Source organism: Lepisma saccharinum, chromosome 28, assembly GCF_977018435.1.
Source record: "Lepisma saccharinum chromosome 28, izLepSacc3.1, whole genome shotgun sequence".
NCBI lineage: Eukaryota > Metazoa > Arthropoda > Insecta > Zygentoma > Lepismatidae > Lepisma > Lepisma saccharinum.
In genome coordinates, this window is record NC_139256.1 from 26,306,441 (window position 1) to 26,324,630 (window position 18,190).

General features: G+C 38.3%; 1 long non-coding RNA gene across 1 annotated transcript; it reads right to left on the minus strand.

Moving 5' to 3' along the window:
• Positions 1-8,764: 8,764 nt before the first annotated feature.
• LOC145980992 (uncharacterized) lies at positions 8,765-11,445 on the minus strand. The gene is made up of 2 exons (XR_014440910.1): positions 11,398-11,445; positions 8,765-9,065 (listed from the first exon to the last, which is right to left on the minus strand). It is a non-coding gene; the product is annotated as an uncharacterized LOC145980992 (long non-coding RNA).
• Positions 11,446-18,190: the final 6,745 nt, after the last annotated feature.

Below are 18,190 nucleotides of genomic sequence, written 5' to 3' on the forward strand. Positions count from 1 at the left end.
CACAAATCCTCAGTTAATTGATTAATAGAAAGTATGCAATTATGGGTAATGTTTGTAATTAAAATATAATTTTATTGAATGGAATATTGTTAGTTTCTTATTTACATAAATTAGTAAAAAAGTACAGTTAAAAATATTTTTTAGTGTATTTTTAGTATGTGTCTTTTTCCGACCAGTAGCAGGTTGAATTAATGGCTGTTTTACGTCGCTTTTTTATTTTGTAGACAAAACTTGACAATGAGGATGAAATTGATGAAGGGGACACTCATGTATACGACAGGATTCGAATTTGCGACCCTCTGTGGCTAGATCGTGATTCCAGCACTAAGTAATCAGCCACTTAAGCGACCCAGGAGCTGGTTGGTAGGTGTAGCATCATACCCAGTGTCGTGGTCAATGGCGGGTTGTAACCCTTGATCCGATGTCTTTCTAACGTACAAAGATATAAACACTAGTTATATTATAGGTACAGCACTGACATTACAAAAATAAGGATTCTTTCCACGAACGCTGATTTTCCGGTAACATCTATTTCAATTCTTATTCTACAGTTTTATGTGTATTTTTACTTAACAGTCTGCATTATGGAACGTTAATTTTCACTTTATGAACATTAATTAGATTAATGAGTTTTATTGCTATTATATTTTATCTGAATTATTACTTCTGTGCGTCGTATATCTCTTATTTCTCAATTTTTAATAACAGTAATATATTCTTGAAGAGGTGTGCCATCTATGGTTCGATTTATGTCTACGCACTAAGAGCAAAATAGGGAAGAAGGTGCTATTACGGGGCAATCTTTTATCTCATTATAAATAGGAAACCCTTCACAGATACAATACCTTTGCTTATATCCGAATCAAATAAAAATTGAGCATCACGTTTTAACGTAACAATTTACAAATTACAAAGTAGTAGGCTACTATAGGTATTTTCTACTCTTACTGCGGCCGGTCCTCATGCTGGCAAGGGAAGTGGAGAGCGGGGAATACGCAGAAGACCAACCACACAACAACGGTGGCGCCGAGAGTTATGATGCGGCGGGAGGAAGTACTCGCTGGATTGGTCGCTTCCCCACTCCCCACTTCCCTTGCCAGCATGTAGGCCGCCTGCCGTAATACCAGCCAAGAGATATAGGAGCTGTGATCGAAACAAAGAGTAAACATAATGCAACGGCTGACGATGGCAATATACTGTATTGCAACAAGTCATAAATAACGCAAATAATAAATAGTAATGAATATTACAAGCATCTGTGATGCTAATACGAGTCCTCCTTGGCCATCTGCTTTTAGAAACACTACAAATAATTTTACCATAATATGTAATCCTAAATACATTTTTCCAAGAAATAAACCAGACCTTTTTTTGCATTAATTTATTAATTTATTAACTCCTTGTTTTAAATGGCGGAGTTAAGGCGTAAAAAGCCTTTTCTTACACTCAACCATACACATAAACATTATACATTATTATATTAAACACAAAGTACATTAAGTTATTTCACATATGTCCACACACACACACACACACATTATACTCAAATCCCAGTAAGGAGCTATCATTTTCCAGACAAGAACTTGACAATCAGGAATGCAGTGTCAGACATTACCTAAGCTCTTTCTGGTCATCAGCAGCGTAAACATGCAAACAGGTGAAACCCAGGAAGACGCCACAGGTAACTGACACTGCATTTGCTTAGTAAAATCGATCATAATAAATATCTAGGAGGAGAGAAGACATTAGCCAGTTTTAGAGCGAACATTGAGAGGGAAGCGAGGAAACGTTGGGGGAATTGCAAGTCAAACTCTCGACGTACAGTCACGATCATAATTACTCACCGTGGGAAGTCTATCTCCAGGCAGAGACAGGTATACTTTCCGTTTAGCATGTTGATCCAATCTTAGCGTGTACAAAACTCAAGTGCTGTATTTGCCATTCATATATGTGTAGTTATCACCTCTCGCACCTTACCATCAAGCTAACCATAAACAGCGAGTATGCTATTAGTTTGGGACGAATGATGAACGAGCTACACTATCCTAGTTCGCTCCCACATATGTTGTAGCAGCCAAACTTCGAAATAGGTAAAAGTTCGTTTCATAAAATAAAGATTGCAAATCCTGGAAGAACTATCGCAAAAGTTTTCAAGCCAATGACGAGCGTAATTTGTGTAAATAGTTCAGTGGATACAACACATAATTTTGGCTGCTACTGAACTTGGATAACTTTGTCTCAATTCAGCTGAAGGATGGTTTGCCACCAAGAACCAATTGGAATCCAGGATCACCAGGGAAAGTAATAAGAATAATGGTGAAGGAGCTGTTAAATAAGATTGAGTGATTGATTGATTTTATTTTACTTCGCGTTTTGTGCCTCTTGGCTAATTTGCGAAGATGGGGATGGGTGATGAAATGATGAAATTGATGAATGGACATTCACAAACAACCATGCCCGAGCGGGTTTCGAACCCGGGACCCTTGGCGTCGCAGAGTGATGTGTTAAATAAAGAAATAATAAAGATAACTGTTTTCTTCGTGTTAATCAAGCGTACTACATTTGGTAAAAATGTCATAACCGGGAATGGATTTCTTCAAATTTACAGGAAGAAGAACTTACGGAATTGAGTTTCTGTGTAATTTCGGAAGGTCGTAGAAGTGTTTTCTCGCATTTTTCAATGTATTTGGCGCTAAATCATGTATTTTTCTAGAATAATGTCCGTCCGATGCACGAAAGCTGTTGCTTGCATTTCCATCCATGTACTTGAACCGGATGTTGCGAGCATCTGATGACGTAATCCCCGGCAAGTGTTTCCAAAGGCACAGTTTTTTCACTATATTGCCCAACCTAAAGCAACCTAACCTAACCTTACCGTGATGGTGCGTGGGGCTACCGTGAATTGTTTTTGGGGCTATTCGTGGATGGTTATACGATCCAGAATGGTTTTTGGGGCTGTGTGTGAATGGTTTTTTTTGGGCTATGCGGGAATGTTTTTTTCCGGGAATGGTTTTTGGGGCTATTCGTGGATGGTCATACTATCCCGAATGGTTTTTGGGGCTATGCGTGAATGGTTTTTGGGGCTATGCGGGAATGGTTTTCGGGACAATGCGGGAATTTTTCTGTTAAGAAGATTGAAACACTGCTTTGCCGTTTGAAATACATCGCTAGTCAAGATTTGCCCGCCATTTTGTATGTTCAGGAAGCGAGAAAAGAACGAACAATAATTACACAGGCCTGCGAAATTGAAGTTGTTGAAAAATACAAGAGACGTGTTCGCTGAGTTTTATGTTATTGGGTGTGTTGATTTCGAAAATGACCTCCATTTTTTTCCATCACGTCAGGATTTTTTGTAAAATCGATATCAATATTTTTGCTAAAATCCTATGTGAAAAGGAATTTTCGCGAACAATTTTGTATGCACTATCTGGCAACAGTAGTTTCGATCCATTTAAATCTATGTAAAATCGATGCTTGGTGATGCAAATTGATTTATTGGCAATTGATTTTATTTTTTATAGGTTTAAATGGAAGAAAACCACTGTTGCCAGATCGCACGAGCCGCCTCTGGTCGAGAGAAAAACACAAACTTCCCTTGCGTTTACACTTTTTACATCCCATTATGGTGAAGTTTCTAGAAAAAAAGCACCAACGTATTATGTTCATTTGTGTTTATTAAGGTAACGTACATAAAATAGACGATTGACCACGAGGAGCAATGTATGTGTACATGAACGTTCGACACAAATTGTAAACTGAACAAACAACAAAACCAAACACAAACAAAGTTTATATTTAAGTACGTACCCTTTTGCCTTTGAAACTTCTTTTTGACGTTCTTCTTTTATGTGCAATCTCAGGCCTCTCTCGTGTTAACATCCAACAGTAGTCGGCGAGCATGTTCGTGTCCCATCGTCCTTGATATTTGCACTCCATATCTTTAATATCTTGGTGGAACCTTTCACCCTGTTCTTCGCTGACTGCTCCTAAATTTTCGGGGAAATAGTCCACATGTGAGTGAAAGTTTGACACTCATGGAGCAACCCAACGCTTGAAATTTGTCCAGCATATTCATAACAATTGCTTTATAATCAGGAGCCTTGTAATTCCCCTGAAATTTCCTGACCACATCTTTGAAGGCAACCCAAGCTTCTCTCTCCTTTGTTGTCATGCTAGTCTCAAAGTCTTTATCCTTCATGAGCTTGCGGATATCTGGACCAACAAAGATTCCCTCTGTCAACTTGGCTGCGGATAAACCTGGAAACTTTTTGCACAGGTATTTGAAACAATCGCCATCTTTTGGAATAGCCTTGACAAATTGCTTCATTACACCTAATTTGATATGCAACGGGGGTAACAATACTTTTTTGGGTCAACTAAGCTGTTCCGAATCACATTCTTGGTGCCTGGTTCAAGATTTTGTCTTTTAGCCCATTCTTTCTTGACCCAATGTTGAGTCTTTGCACGGCTGTCCCACTCACAAATGAAGCATTGGAACTTTGTATATCCACCTTGTTGACCAAGATGCATGGAGATAACTTTCAAATCACCGCAAATGGTCCAACTGTGGTCGGCATATTTTATTTTGTTGAGGACGAGAGCCAGGTTTTCATAGCTTTCTTGTAAATGTACCGAGTGTGCAACTGGTACAGATGCATACTGGCTTCCGTGATGAAGAAGGACAGCTTTCAGGCTCCTTGTCGATGAATCTATAAACAGCCTCCATTGCTCTTTATCGTAGGTGATATTAAATTTGCTCATCAATCCGGGAACATCAGAACAATAGACCAGGTTCTCCGCTTCCTCAAAGTACTGAACAAAGTCCTTTTCTCGATTCCTGTACCAATTAAAAAAACGTGGTTCCTTTAGCCAATAAATGTTTTTCTTTCAATCTGGAGCCCAACAATTCAACTGCCTCTTTCGAAAGGCCCAGATCTTTAGTCAGAAGAGAAGGGCTGAGATGAATCGCCTCCAGAGGGCTTATATTTGGTATCGGAGCCTTGGCCGTCTGGATGTTCCGAGTCTGAAGACTCTGAAGAGATGATTGGTAATTCAGTTGGAGGCAAAGGCACTGGCACATCAGGTCCATGAGGAACGGGGCGTATGGCCGATAGAATGTTCTCAGGATAAGAGATTAGCTTGTGATTTTTTCGGTTATACCCACGGACATGGCAGGCACAAAAGTAACAGTCATCACAGTGGTTCCTCGGCTCCCTCCATGTCATAGGAATTCCAAAGCAGTCTTCTTTCCGTTGAGCCATAAAAGCGTAGATCATTGAGACACTGCACACACACTTTATGAGGAGCCCACGATTTGTCCTGGTCTCCGAGTTTCATGCCAAAATACGAAAGATAAAGTTTTCTTACATAGTTTGTAATGCTCCTCATGCGATGTTTAAGAGCACTATATTCGCCGCATATGTAACAAAAGTCATCTGGCACATTTTCACAACGTCTCGAACTCGAAGCCATGGTTCACGAAACGCACAGATTAAAACACCAGTTACAATTGTTTTTGTGATGCAGTTTCCACTTGTCACTGTATCAGCGCACGCTCGACACTACACATGAAAGACAAATTGAGACGAACTTACAAATTTCCACGTCTTTTATCTTACTATGAACATGGTAAGTACATGATCTGCTGGGTTAAAGAGCGATAAACTGAGTCCCTCACGAGGACATCTGTTTTATATCGTTTCTGCTGCCTCCAGACAAGTCGCGAGAATTCAGTCTTACGAATAACACGTTCAGGATCAATCCAGATAAAGCTCGACACAACTGGAAGGTGACTGCCGATTACGCTGGCTTAGCGAGTGTTCCTGCACAGTCGGCGAACCAAGATAAGGATTTGCGCGACGCTATTGGTCGAGAGCGATTGCGACGGGGAGGGAGGGACGTCGATGGGGGGAGTCACCGAGGGGTAACGTTTCATGATGGTCAGGCAGGGAGGAAAGATATTCCATGCCTAAACAACATATTAATGGTAAATGTTCATACAAATCCAAGTACAATTAAATTTTTCAAGAAAACGTGACGTGATAGACATTTTTCTTTATTTTTTTTGAACTCAGCACCACAAAATACTAAAGTTCACCTATCACTTCCCTTGTATTTTTTTCATCGCAGGCCTGTGTTATTGTAATTAAAATTACTCGATATGTCGACAATAGATACTAATTTAGTTTAAAAAAAGCGAAATCCCTTGTTAAACAATGTTTCGCAATGCAGAATAGTTAGCACGAATGTAAAAAAGTAGAGAATGAACGAGTTAGTGCGATTTCCCGCATATGATAATTTTACCCTACATTTTATTCTAGATGAAATTTAATTAGAAAATAACTCAATAGATGGCACTTTAATTTTTACTAAATCAATATTAGAATTATAAAATTACGTTTCTATTATATGCAAACGTGGAATTTCATTCTGAACATTTATTTAAATTCAAAATAGTGGCATAAAATTGCTGCATATTCTGAGTGCGATTCAACAGATATTTTCTGTTGACAAACCAGAGTGTGTATATAGTTGAGTGCAGAAATTATTCCAAAGACTTGCTATGAATAGGTGTGCATTAGCTTAGATCTACTTGAGTTGCTGTTTTAAGTCAGCTTAGATCTACTGACTTCCCTTAACAGTAGTACAACTTTCAAACTTATTCAGAGTTTTCTATGGATTAATACGCATAGTTGAACACTGCGTGCTGACCAGATTACTACAGCCAGAAGTTTTGGAAACCTAGAGAAAATTGCGTGTTCAAAGTTTCACCCTTATATCCGCGGTGGCTTAGTGTGTTCGCCCCTAGAGCCTCCTGGTCTCCCCGATGGTTGAATCCTAATTGCGAACAATGCCTAAATCGTCCTAATTGCGAACACATGAAACTGAAACAGATAAAGTAGTGAAGCAGAGAGACAGCTGGTTTGACTAACAACAATAGCCAACCTGATTGACTTATCATGGTCTTCTGCTTTGTAAATCCCTCAGAGGTCATTTGACCCTTTCAGTCTGTCGACGTAATCTGACCTTCATTCGTGTGTCAATGACTCGAAAACCCCTTGGTGCCTTAAGTGATGTGAAACTGCTTCAATAGGAAGCACCGAACAAATAATGTAGTGAAGGGATGGAACAGCAAAATCAACAGTGAGCTAGATAGTCCACATTTCAGAGTGGAAGACCTTTTATAAAGCTTAAAGTCTGAGGCAGAAAAGTCTAATGGCATGATATTTAGGATGGAATTATATATGGTTTGGCGACGTCTTTAATCATGTCGAATTGTCTATGATCCACCAAAACACTGACCAGTTTCAAGTCTGGAACTGAGTCCCTTTAAAAAAAAAGTCGTTAAATAAACTCGGGAAGTGTGAGAGAAAGTTGTAGGTCCCAAGGCAGACAAATGTGTTCGCGATTAGGACATAGTCCTTCGAGTATATTCCTGTTCAAGCAGCAAGTGTTCGCAATTAGGACTGTTCGCAATTAGAACGACACCTCCCCGATGGCATAGTGCTAACGTCGTCGCCTTGTAATCAAGGGGTCTCAGGTTCGATACCAGGTGGAGGAATATGGCACAGTGGTTCGGATCCCACTTTAAACTGTAGGTCCAGGTCCGATTAGCCTTTCTGTGCATAAAGTAGACATTAAACAAACAAACAAAAAAAAAAATCTAGAGCTTAATGGTGCAGTCGTGGGTTCGTTTCCTGGTGGGGGTGCACACATAATAGTTTGAACGACACGAACTGTAAGTGTGTCTTTAAAAAACAAATAGAATTTTACTGACAAAGCCAGTGAAGAACAAAGCCGTCTATATTTGCGCTAGCAGAATCGACCCTAAAGAGGGGCAACTGGGGCACTAGCACGAGGAGGTCCCGCGCCAGATAAAAATAATTGTTTGTGTACGATTTTTTGCGAATTTGTAGAACCCCGTAGCTTCCAAGAAAACATCTAATTAATTTTTTTCTGACTTCATGGATTGTTCTGATAAAATATCCAAAAAATACTTAAAAGTATGGTCCAAAGTACTACTAATAAATCGTGTTGAAGTATTGTGTGTTAATTTACCACAGCATCAAAATTCACTAAATTGTAAACGATGGAGAATGTCTTACGCATGAATGAATAGTGTTTCGCTATTATTTTGTAATTAAATATAATTACCGTTGTACCAGTGGTTCATAGAAAATGAGGAGAGAAAGTAATTTATAAACTTTCATTCCCTGTGATATTTCTTGCATTTAAACTATAACATATTCTGCTCATTACTCTAAGGTAATAATAGTAATCGCAGAAATGAATTGTTTACTAAATGTAATGATGTTTATATTGTGATTTTGTAGGACATCTGTAGTTCAGAATATGAAACTAAAATCGCTGATCTTTTTCAGACATCTAAAATAACAGAAATAAAAAGAACATTTTTTATTCTATGGTAACAGGCCCAGCGTATGTATATTGCATGTCACAGGCCCTTTCTCCAACTGGGGCCATACCTGCATTGTAGCCATCGAAGGTTCCAGATTGAAGTACCGACCTTGCTGTGTTCTTCTTGAGTGTCCCTTCGTACATTTAATCTAAAACAGAAAAACGACGAAATAACAGATGGCAAACATTTTTCGTTCCTTGAAGCAAACTTGTATAATATATAATCACTACATTTAGAATTTTAGCAGATGTCTCTAATTTAAACGTATGATTGAGAAGGTTAAACAAAATTAGAGACAATAATATAGTGCACATTTCTTTATTTAGAATAACATATTTTTGCATTTTTATAAATATTAAGTAGTAAATAGCGTTTGCGTGTTTGTTTCCATTTGTCGTGAATGAAGCTGAGTGTGGGCGAGAGCCGTTGCGATAAGTTAACCCCACACGGCGCCTTGGGAAACCAGAACTGGAGAAGAGAGAATAGCGCTCCTTCCAAGAAGAGGAGAAGAAGAAAGAAGAGCAGGGGATCCCCAGGAAGAAGACCAGACGCCGCTACTGCCGAGGGGACTCCCCAGGAGGATCTGGCGCTTGTCTCTTTCTTCGGCTGCCACGAAGACGACGGCCATCAGGAGAGCGAGGAGGAGCTGGAAAGAAGGAAAAGAATCATTATTACATTATTCAATCGTGTTCGTATTATAGTATCATATTAAAGTCAGAATCCAATAGTGTTGTTGTCTCTTAGCAGATATGTGGCAGGAAAACGGACGTAACTGAAAGGGGCGAGAGAACGACGTACAGTGAGATGCACAAGTATTGTTCGGCAAGCTATTTTCATTACTATTTCTCTACCTAAGTGACGACGCCAGTGGTCCCGGGCTCAAATAACTGCCAGGGCATGGTTGTTCTATGCAAGTTTCAATTCATTAATTTTATCATTTCATTACTCTTCTCCGTTGTCGCGATTTGCCAAAAGTGGATGTCAACAGCTTGTCTGGCGTTTGTTTCAATTCTTCAAGCGATGAAGTACATGAACATGTTGATGGAAAATTTTCTTGGTAATACTTGTTCATCACATTGGACAATAAGCTGAATGTGGAAAGAATTGCTTTAGAGAAGAATGTACAGAGGGATAGCTTTAACGATTTCAATAATAATAATAATAATAATACTGTAAGATGTGAGTTAATTTCACAATAGTTATTTTGCAAACTCATAATCGTCCAATGTATCGAATATAAGTCACATACTTACAATAAAGCAAACACCAGTGTTAGTACTGAAACTTCTTTCTGCAATTAGTAGCTATAATTCCACAAAATTGAACTCAGCCCTTTCTTGGGAAGTAACAGCTTTGAAACCGTTTTTATGTCCACGAGTTCAAAATTCTACATAAAAGGTAAAAGAACACCGGATCAACACGTACAAGCAACAATCTACAGGTTAGTCAATAACCATCTATCGAGATTTCAAATTGCATCATGAACTAGAATTGACGTCATAACACATGGAGAGTATTCTGTTTTGGGTCTGGTGCGGGACACACCCAGCTTTCAACAAACGCTAAAACTAAATGCCAAGAGCGCTAAATTTGGAGCGATTTTACAATACCAGACAATTCCCTGTTGGCGCTCACGTGTAGAATTTGCCAAAAAAGGGGGTCCGTGATCGCAACCGACAATGCACGATTGCTCATTATTTACCGGAAGATTTTGTGTTTCCAATAATTAAAAAATGAAATTACGACCAAATTTTAACTATGTTTGCTTAACCTAACCTTACCGTAAATGGTTTGTGGGGCTATGCGTGAATGTTTTGTATTATTAATATGTACCCAACTAAAAGTTACGAAAAAAAACTTACGAAAGATAGAACTATATTTCCTACCTCACACCACGCAGATTACTGAACAAGTGAACGCTACGTTGAACAAACATGGTTTCCAAGTTTGTATACGGAGAACGATCGCGATAATTGAAAAGCTTATTTTACAACTTCTGCACGTCAATTAACAATTTCAACACGTCACCCCCACATGTTAACCTCAGATACTTCATCGGGACTACGTATTTCGTGAGTATAAGAAGTAGGATAGAAATTACAGCAGTGTCCGGTATTGTAAAATCTTACCCTAAATTTTGCCATACTAACAGAACCATGTGGGCATTATTAGAAGTAAGCGAAATTGTATGTCAGGAATTGGTAGGTTAGGAGAGCCAGGTTTCGAGCTTTTAGCTGGGTGTGCCCCGCACTAGACGCATTCTGTTTTAACTCTTGCAGTTCGAAGTCCAAATAGTCTATTGTGCGCATGGCGTAACACAATCCCTTGCTCTTGATAAGGGGTAAATCACAATGACGGGAGTGCTTGACTAACTATAGTTACCAGAGGTTGGACTAAACTGAAGTATTATAAGACATGGAAACAAAAAGATGTAACACAACGTGGATAAATTTTTCAGTCGGTCTGTAGCCTTCTCGATATCTTGGTGGCTGACACTGCCGCCATGTAATAATGGGTGCTGGTTCGATTACCAGGTACAATACATTGTGATTGGGATCCCACTTTAAACTGTTGGTCCCGATTAGCCCTATCTGAATATACAGTTGATGTAAATTAACTTTGAGTTCTTGAGAAGAAAACTGTGCCAATTATAGTTGACAACGCCACTATACGAGTAGTTGAAATGATGTACTCGTTCGTTGAGTGCCGGTCCCCGTGGCGGAGTGGTTAGCACTCGCGCTACGACGCCAAGCGTCCTGGGTTCGAATGGATCTTTGTGAGTGTCCATCAATTTCATCATATCATCACTCATCCTCGCAATTAGCCAAAAGTGGTAGAAAAGCTAAGTAAATTAAACCAAATCAATCAATCAATCGTTCAGTGAGTGAAACATTGATTTTACCGTACTCCTATGGTAAGGTTATTGACAACTATGATTTCTGAACATATTGAATTCTGCCTCAAAATATAATACTTACCAAAACCTTCATGTTGGATTTGTTTTGGATAGTCAGTTCAACACACTGCAGATGTAAGAATGATGCCATCAGGAAGGAAGGAAGCTCTTTTATACTTAAAGTGAAGGACACGAATGTTAGCTAAAGGTATGCAGGAACAATGCCACGCCCCAAGCACGACCGTGAATCCTGCTTCACCAAGACCTTGAACAAGTTCACAGCACCTGGTCAGTGGACTCTTTTTGAAAACATTGAATTGTTAATACTAATATATAGAAACTTATCAATGTGGGATCGTTCATTAACATCATATTATTATAATATGACAATATATATTATTATTCTTGTTCTTTTAGTTGGAAATTTTAATTTAATGAAAGGTTTTTGCAACTTAACAAACGGAAGCAAGAGTATGATCAGTTTGTAAGACTAGTTGCATCATCTTGGTCAAGGACTAATGTTGTAAAGTACTTGTAAAGTATTTCCCCCCTTTCTTTATGTTCGCCTGAACATGCTTCTTTTGTCATGTGGGAAAACTAGTTTCATTTTTCTTGACGTACGCAAATAATATACTAATCAAATATCCGATTACCTTAAGAACAAGAAGACTTACTTTAGTTAATTTCAGTCTTCGTTTAGGGTATTTGAATGTGGCAGTTACCTCTAGGTGTGCCAACCCTTCCGGAATGGCTCTCGGAATCGAATTCATTCATCCGGTCTCCCGGAACAACGAGATTTAATATTATTACATGTTTTTATTATTTGCTTTGGTTTGCGTTTGCTGAGTAAATAAATTCGTTATTGCATACCAAACAATTAAACTTTATAATATTAATTTGAAGTCCCGTGAAGAATAAGTCATTGTTTAATTAAGTGGTAGGAGGAAGAAATATAAACTTTAAACACATTGTTGCGTAAAAGCTTCTGCATAAGAACAAAGGCATTATTGCATCACTGTCTCGAGAGCTCTTTATTTCTCTCCATCCAATTTTGCTTTATTATGCACATTTAGTTCTGGTTCGTAGTTACATTGGGATCATATGCGTAACTTGGCGGGGGCAAGGGGGGTACTTGCCCCCTCAAAATTGTCAGGCTACGAAATTTAAAAGTTGATGATACTTTTGTTTACCTCTGAGTATCAAAGTATTGAAGTGGAGCTTTTTATGATTGTGTAAATATAAGCCATTCAGTAAAATAACTCTGACGTTATTTTTATGGGATGGAAAATTCATTAATTCTGCTCCCCCCCCCCCAAGTTAAGTGCCATGTTTGATTATGCCCCCAAAGCTAAGTCCAAAGTTTATTCTGACACTCAAAGTTAAGTCCCAAGTTTGATTCTGTCCTCGAAAGTTAAGTCCCACGTTTGATTCTGTCCTCGAAAGTTAAGTCCCACGTTTGATTCTGTCCTCGAAAGTTAAGTCCCACGTTTGATTTTGTCCCCCCAAGAGTTTAGTCCCAAGTTAGATTCTGCCCCCCCAAGAGTTTAGACCCAACTTTGATTCTGCCCCCCCCCCCCAAGAGTTAAGTCCAAGTTTGATTCTGTCCTCGAAAGTTAAGTCCCATAAGTCCCAAGTTTTATTCTGTCCCCCCCAATAGTTTAGTCCCAAGTTTGATTTTGCCCCCCCCCAAGAGTTTAGTCCCAAGTTAGATTCTGCCCCCCAAGAGTTAAGTCCCAAGTTTGATTCTGCCCCCTCACCTGAAAGTCAAGTCTTTAGTTTGATTTGCCCACCTAAGTTAGGTCCCAAGCCTCTCAATGATTGGGATTAAGCTTATTTCAGTGTTCGTGTTGTTGTATTGATGGCACGTCATGGTGTAAGCTTATGGTATTTGATTTTGAAGAATTTTGAAGAATTTTGTATAGAATTACCGCTTCAGAATAGAGTAATTTTGTTTTGTATTCTACACTTATAAATTGTGGTGGCTAGGTTGTTTCGATCAAGTTAATTCAAGTTTGTGCTCAGAGTAGCAAGACCACGAACAGACAACAGTTGATATTCAGGACATAAGTCCACCAATAGCGTTTTAAGCTCAATGGTTTGAAGCCTGTTATTTACACTCTCTAAAGTTTGCAAGCCTAGTCACCTCTGATATGAATTTGGCATACATACACTATGCGAATTAAGCTTCTTGTGTTGGGGGGTGGGGGCTTGGGGGCTTGGGGATGCCCACTCAGTGGCGTATGTGTGACTTCGTTTCGAGAGGAAAGTTTTTTTCTCTGAGTGTACAAATTTATATATATTACCAGTCAGTAAACTAAACTGCTGTCTTACGGTTCTAAGTGCTTTAGGGCCAGTTTTTTAATGTCCTGTTAATCTTTCTGTTAACTAACTGCGAGTTGGAGATAACAGCCAGTCTTAACCAGCACCGGGTTTTTCAATGTGAAAGTAACTACCAGTTAACTAAACCATGGTTCGTTCTCCGAAACAGTGTGTTGGCAATTCTGAAGCACGGAAATTACAGGAAATCGATTTGCGCGCCATCTGTTAGTATAGTTTCAAACCGCGTCGACTGGCACATAGCCTGGCGTTTAAATATAGAACTACGTACAAGCACGCCGCGCTCGAAAGCACGTTATTGCATTGTGAAACGATAGGAACAATGGCTGCGCATCCATTTTATATGCTTACGAAATAAATTAACGAAAGACAGCACTACAAATTTGGTTTTCTTCTAATATAGGCCAATTCCACGTGGGGGAAATGATGTTATGAGGCGCAAGCGCAGATACTTTCTTGTAGAAGAAGCGTGAAGAACTCGAAAGTCGAGACATTGATAATTAGAATTTCTTAGAATTAGAATTTCTTTATTCATGGGCGAAGTTCAGCCTGTGGCTGCTCTACCACTTAACCCGCAAAATCTACTACAATAAAACAGACAAAATACAATTACTACTATAACATACGAATTCCATTACATTTTCACTTCTAAATATTTCAGTAATTAACACACTAAAAAGATAAAAAAAACAATTTCTCTCATTCATACACATCAAAATGTTCATCTTGGGTTCGAATCTGCTCATTTTTTGTTTTGATTTGATTTCAACGTAAGCATGCTGAATCTAGTCATGTGTACTGATGATTTGTCCTTGCTCATGTAGAAGTACTTTTGTTACTGCCCTTTTAAAGCTGTTATATGTCGCACACGAGGTAACATCTGGTGGCAGCGCATTCCAACAATATGCAGAAGCAGCTTTGAAGGATGACAGGAATATGGATTTTGAGAATCTGTCCAGATTAAGTTTCTTAGAGTGTCGAGTCGTGTAGTTGTGTATGTCGTGTCTAAATTGGAGTCTGTCGTATAAGTATGCGGGTGTTTTTGTTTGCAGAATTTTGAATAATGTGCAGGCCAGATGAAGTTTTCTGCGTCGTGTCATATTCAGCCAATTAACGTCATTTAAGTAAGGCAGTATGTGATCCCTTCGTTTCAAGCTAAATGCAAAACGTATACAAGAATTCTGTACTTTTTGTGCAATTTTAGCATTCTTTTTTGTTAAATTAACACCATAAACAACGTCACAGTAATCGAAAATTGGAAGAACTAGAGCTTGCATAAGGCGCAATTTAACATCAGTCGAAAGTAAGTGCGATGATTTATAGAGTGATCTAAGTATACCATAAGCTTTTGAACTCTGAGACGTTACGTGGTTTTGCCAGTCAAGTTTCTCATTAAATATCACACCTAAGTTCTTAACAGTTGTGCAGTGTGGGACGGTTTGTTTATATAAACACTATTATTATTATTATTATTAATAATATGTAAATATTGTACATTTGACTGCATGCTTTGTACCTCTCTATGCATGTTGTTGAGCGAAAAAACATGATGTTAATAGTAAGCATGCTTTGTAAACTTCTAAAAATATGAAGGTACGAGTAAAAATAATTTTAAAATTTACTCTAATATTTATCCGAGAAGAAATAAAGCGTGAATTAAATGCAACACACGTAATAAATAATTGACAAAAAAAAAATACCCTTGACCAGGACTCGAACTCGTATTACAAAACACAACACGCTCCGAAATGTGGTGGTGCTAACCACTACACCAAATTACCGATTGGAGATTGACCTGCCTAGTAGACCGGATATCCTGACCACAAATTCTCTAACACAACCTTACCAAGCGAATTCTAGCAACTATGCTGCTTAATTTCCATATTTGCATGGACGTTGGTAAGCTCTGCCAAACAAAACAAGTCTTTTTCTGTACCAATTTAAAGGTTTTTATGAATCATATCTTGTTTAATCTGACAGTGAAGTTGCGAGTGTGGAACTTCGATAGCTGCACGAGGCATCCATGTTGCCTCGTAACTTCCAGTTGGGCTGGTATCTGCAAGAAGAAGTACCAGTAAAGATAATCGCCACCAGAGTTCCAGTTACGAGCTAACTGTACACTGAAAAACCGAAATTTTCACTTTCAGTTACGTGCTAACATGAACCTTAACTGAACATTGAAAAAAACGGCCCTTAGAGTTCTTAGTTTATTAAATCTTATAAAATTTACAGTGACTTTAGAAACACTATGTTTGCATTCTAAGAAAAACCAAGACTCATACACAACAAGAGCTATCGAATTAATAACACCGAAAACTTGACCAAATTTCTATTTCCAAGTTCAAACTTAACGCCCATCTAACCTAAACTTAACGTCCATCTAACCTAAACTTAACGTTCATCTAACCTAAACTTAACGTCCATCTAACCTAAACTTAACGTCCATCTAACCTAAACTTAACGCCCATCTAACCTAAACTTAACGTTCATCTAACCTAAACTTAACGTTCATCTAACCTAAACTTAACGCCCATTTAACCTAAACTTAACGTCCATCTAACCTAAACTTAACGTTCATCTAACCTAAACTTAACGCCCATCTAACCTAAACTTAACGTTCATCTAACCTAAACTTAACGTCCATCTAACCTAAACTTAACGCCCATTTAACCTAAACTTAACGTTCATCTAACCTAAACTTAACGTTCATCTAACCTAAACTTAACGCCCATCTAACCTAAACTTAACGTTCATCTAACCTAAACTTAACGCCCATCTAACCTAAACTTAACGTCCATCTAACCTAAACTTAACGTTCATCTAACCTAAACTTAACGCCCATTTAACCTAAACTTAACGTTCATCTAACCTAAACTTAACGTTCATCTAACCTAAACTTAACGCCCATCTAACCTAAACTTAACGTTCATCTAACCTAAACTTAACGCCCATCTAACCTAAACTTAACGCCCATTTAACCTAAACTTAACGTCCATCTAACCTAAACTTAACGTTCATCTAACCTAAACTTAACGCCCATTTAACCTAAACTTAACGTCCATCTAACCTAAACTTAACGTCCATCTAACCTAAACTTAACGTCCATCTAACCTAAACTTAACGTCCATCTAACCTAAACTTAACGTCCATCTAACCTAAACTTAACGTTCATCTAACCTAAACTTAACGTCCATCTAACCTAAACTTAACGTCCATCTAACCTAAACTTAACGCCCATCTAACCTAAACTTAACGTTCATCTAACCTAAACTTAACGTTCATCTAACCTAAACTTAACGCCCATTTAACCTAAACTTAACGTCCATCTAACCTAAACTTAACGTTCATCTAACCTAAACTTAACGCCCATCTAACCTAAACTTAACGTCCATCTAACCTAAACTTAACGTCCATCTAACCTAAACTTAACGCCCATCTAACCTAAACTTAACGTTCATCTAACCTAAACTTAACGCCCATCTAACCTAAACTTAACGTCCATCTAACCTAAACTTAACGTCCATCTAACCTAAGCTTAACGCCCATCTAACCTAAACTTAACGTCCATCTAACCTAAACTTAACGTTCATCTAACCTAAACTTAACGTCCATCTAACCTAAACTTAACGTCCATCTAACCTAAACTTAACGCCCATCTAACCTAAACTTAACGTTCATCTAACCTAAACTTAACGTTCATCTAACCTAAACTTAACGCCCATTTAACCTAAACTTAACGTCCATCTAACCTAAACTTAACGTTCATCTAACCTAAACTTAACGCCCATCTAACCTAAACTTAACGTCCATCTAACCTAAACTTAACGTCCATCTAACCTAAACTTAACGTCCATCTAACCTAAACTTAACGTTCATCTAACCTAAACTTAACGTCCATCTAACCTAAACTTAACGCCCATCTAACCTAAACTTAACGTCCATCTAACCTAAACTTAACGTCCATCTAACCTAAACTTAACGTTCATCTAACCTAAACTTAACGCCCATCTAACCTAAACTTAACGTTCATCTAACCTAAACTTAACGTTCATCTAACCTAAACTTAACGCCCATTTAACCTAAACTTAACGTCCATCTAACCTAAACTTAACGTTCATCTAACCTAAACTTAACGCCCATCTAACCTAAACTTAACGTCCATCTAACCTAAACTTAACGTCCATCTAACCTAAACTTAACGTCCATCTAACCTAAACTTAACGTTCATCTAACCTAAACTTAACGCCCATCTAACCTAAACTTAACGTTCATCTAACCTAAACTTAACGCCCATCTAACCTAAACTTAACGCCCATTTAACCTAAACTTAACGTCCATCTAACCTAAACTTAACGTTCATCTAACCTAAACTTAACGCCCATCTAACCTAAACTTAACGCCCATTTAACCTAAACTTAACGTCCATCTAACCTAAACTTAACGTCCATCTAACCTAAACTTAACGCCCATCTAACCTAAACTTAACGTCCATCTAACCTAAACTTAACGTCCATCTAACCTAAACTTAACGTCCATCT